The 3,623-nt window shown below is 36.8% G+C and overlaps 1 pseudogene; it reads left to right on the top strand.

Moving 5' to 3' along the window:
• The first annotated feature begins 1,201 nt into the window (after positions 1-1,201).
• LOC112928106 (CDGSH iron-sulfur domain-containing protein 1 pseudogene) lies at positions 1,202-1,554 on the top strand (annotated as a pseudogene).
• The last annotated feature ends 2,069 nt before the right edge of the window (positions 1,555-3,623 follow it).

Here is a 3,623-nt window from a genome sequence, read left to right as displayed (position 1 = left end):
TTGCAACAACATAAAGGACATAGGGAGTATAATGCTAAGTGAAATAAGTCAGTCAGAGAAAGACAAATCTTAATGTTTTCACTCATATGTAGAATTTGAGGAATGAAACAAAGACAAAAAAATAGACTCTTATATACAGAGAACAAATTGGTGGTTGCCAGAGGGAAGGTGGGTAGGGCGATGGCAAAATAGATAAAAGAGATTAAGAGTACATTTATGGTGATGAGCACTGAGAAATGTATAGAATTGTAGAATCATTATATTGTACACCTGAAACTAATGTAACACTGTATGTTAATTATATTTTCATCATAATAAAACACTGATGGTGCCTTGCTTCTTTTTGCTATGGAATAAACTCTAAGTTTCAGTTAATGGGAGTGTATAGTCACCCTCAGCTGAGGTGGCGAAGGCTATTGTTGGGACAAGTTTCATAAAGAAATATCAGCATAGGACATAAAACATGTGCATTAGACATCAAAATGGAGCTGTCAAGTCAGGATTTGGACCTATTAGTCTTTATGATGTAGATTTTATTGAAATCTATGAAAACAAAATTATATCACAAAGAGAATGAGCTCTGAGAAGGAATGACTGATGAAGTGGGAGGAAAACCAAGAGAGAATGGCACCTTGGAAGACAAGGGGAATAAGTGTAGCAGACAGGAGGGCTTAGCTAACTTTTTCAAATACTGCTGGTAGGTCAGCTAATAAGTAATATGAGATACTGTAATATAATAACATATGATACACACTGTATACTTAATATGTATATATTCAGAATTGATGCTTGAATTTACAAAGTGCCTGGAATAGAAGTTTTGGTGCACCGAGGAGACTCAAGCTTGATTGAAGTGGGCATCAGAGAAAATTGGATGAGAGGAAGTGGATGGAGGTAAGGAGTATAAGCAACTACCATGAAGTGAAATTTTGATGCCAAAAAGAACAAAGAAATATGTGGTGGCTCCTCAGTGAAGGTGGATCAGGTATTCTTTTTAGGAAGGGTGACATACATAAAAGAGGGAAGCTTCATCCTGATGGTAACAGTTCTTTTAAGAGAGAATTGATGATGTGAATGAAGTGGTGAATAGGAAAGAACTGAGGGATGGGTGTGAGAACCTAGAATCTTGTACCACAGTGAGGATATTGCCTTTATATAGAATCTTGGGAATTCCATCAACAGTAAAAGAGAGGTGCTTAGTGTCCTGTGCACACACACCTTGCAAGCGACGGCGCCATGAGTCTGACTTCCAGCATAGGAGTTGAATGGATCACAGCAGTTACTATTGATGCTGGGACACCTGTGATTGGTGATCTAGCTTGCAAAAGGTTTTATGTTAAAGATCATTGGAACAAATCTATGGTAAACCTTCACAACCAGAAAGACAACCCCAAGATAGTACATGCTTCTGACATGGAGGATTTGGGAGATAAAGCTGTGTACTGTCGTTGGAGGTCCAAAAAGTTCCCATTATGTGATGGATCTCGCACAAAACACAATGAAGAGACTGGAGACAACGTGAGACCTCTGATCATTAAGAAAAAGGAAACGTAAATGGACAGTTTTGATGTTACAAACCAACTTGTCATGATGTCATCTGACCGTTTAATTAGAATGACTGCCACCTCTGTCTTTTCACCTCCCCTGGGTTCTAGATGTGATGTATTGCAAATTGCAGTTTTCATATTCATGGCATTTGCCTTATTTGTTGAACCATCGTGGTGCACATTTGTTTAAACAAAAAAAAAAAAAAAAAAAGGAAAAAGGGAAAGCAAGCAAACAAACAAAAACAGTAAAAGAGAAAAAGCAAAATGTCTCTGTAGATACAGTAGGCTGGTAGGTAGGATAGATAGCATCAGTGGATGTTCCCTCCTAATAATGTCTTATTTCTTGGTGTAATAGGAAGTAATACTATTAGCTGGAATTAAGGTAAGAAAGGGAATTTATGAACAAGTGGGAACGTATGAGTGAGGGAACAATATGAAATAACTTTTTTTGAATTTTTAATTCTTGAGTACATGTTTAGATCATGAATAATGTGTCTACTCATTTAATATCCTCAGCACATCCAAATGTCTAGGACACATCCCACTAATGATAATAATAGCAATAACAACACTAAAATAACAATAGCTTACATTTCTTGGGGACTTATTACTTGCTAGGCAGGCACTGATGAGTGCTACATGTGGATAAACTAATTTAATCTTCACCAAGATATCTGAGATGAGGAATGTGATGTCCCATTGTACAGTTGAAAAGATCAAGATATTAAGAATGGTATCTTACCCAAGATCACATATTTAAAGGGAGAAACTGGTAAAATGAAAAAAAAAAAGAAATTGTCTCAAATATGAATTTTATTAGGACTTCAGGAAGGTTGAGAGACTTCAGGGGTCAATGTTGAAGTACGAGGCACTTTGTTAAGTCAGGGTGTGATGTTTTGCAACAGGATTTAAGGATCTACTCGATGCCAATGCTACTACATCACCCTATAGGGCCACATATTTAAGTTCCTCTTAGGGATGTTTCCGTATCTGTAAATAAGCACCAGGGTCAGGTGGTCAGACATCCCTCATAAACCAAAGTCTTCAAGTTGTTGTCTGAAACCACCCAACAAAGAAGACGTAGGTGTGTTCCCGGAGGTTAGGATGTGCACCTTAGTACCTTTGATATCTCCAGCAACTTTCAAGTAATAGGAACTGGTAGTTGATACGGATTATAAGGATGATGATGTTGTGGCTTTTTAAATTCACATCTCTATCCGCAGATAGCAATCACCTTGCAAGACTGATAGCTAATGTTCAAACTGCCTTTTGTGCAAGGCTGACAAATTTTCGACCAAATTGCTGTTGGCTATGTTTTCAGAAAGGTAGATCTTAATAATGACATTTAATTTTTCTTTTTTGAACAAATGAATGAGTTTCAAGACTGTTTCTACAAAGACAGAGCACTATATAAATTCCACATGAAAGCAAGCCCTAATTTAAAAAATAATACCCTAATGATGCCTAATTACTTCCTTGAGAATAAGCAGCAACCTAATTAGTCACCTTTATCTTCATATGCACCTGGAATTGCTATTGTGAATAAAGCATACAAAGCACAGTCCATTTTAAAAACAATACTCTGCAGTGGAAGAAACTGAGAAGGTTGGGGTAGGTAGGCAAGGTAATTTATGACAAATCATTACATTTCTAATGGTATTTGATCCATTTTTTTTAGGGAATTGATAAAATAATTAACAGAGTTTGGAAAACTTTCCATTATAAGTTACGTAGAATTATTTAAGAGCTAAACATAAAGCATTTCCTATAAAGCTCAGTAAAATGCAGTTTAAGGAGACAGTGTGTCTGTCTATGTCAGACGTTTCTCTGCCATAGCAAATGGCAACTATTAACTCCAAACTTGGAGATTTTATCCAGAAAGAACTTGGAAATCTCTTCTCAGTTAGATAATGTCTTCTCAGAAATGGGCTGTGGACAGGATAGATTAACCAAGCTGACAACCACTCAAATGAGTTTCTGGAGGTGAGCCTTCACAGACAGAAAGGAAAATAAAAGTTTCCATGTCTCTCACCACTGCCACAGTGAATGGCTCAGAAATCAGTTTGTACCATCTTC

The sequence above is a fragment of the Vulpes vulpes genome, chromosome 6 (assembly GCF_048418805.1).
Source record: "Vulpes vulpes isolate BD-2025 chromosome 6, VulVul3, whole genome shotgun sequence".
NCBI classification, from domain to species: Eukaryota; Metazoa; Chordata; class Mammalia; order Carnivora; family Canidae; genus Vulpes; species Vulpes vulpes.
This window is presented reverse-complemented; position numbering and strand designations above follow the sequence as displayed.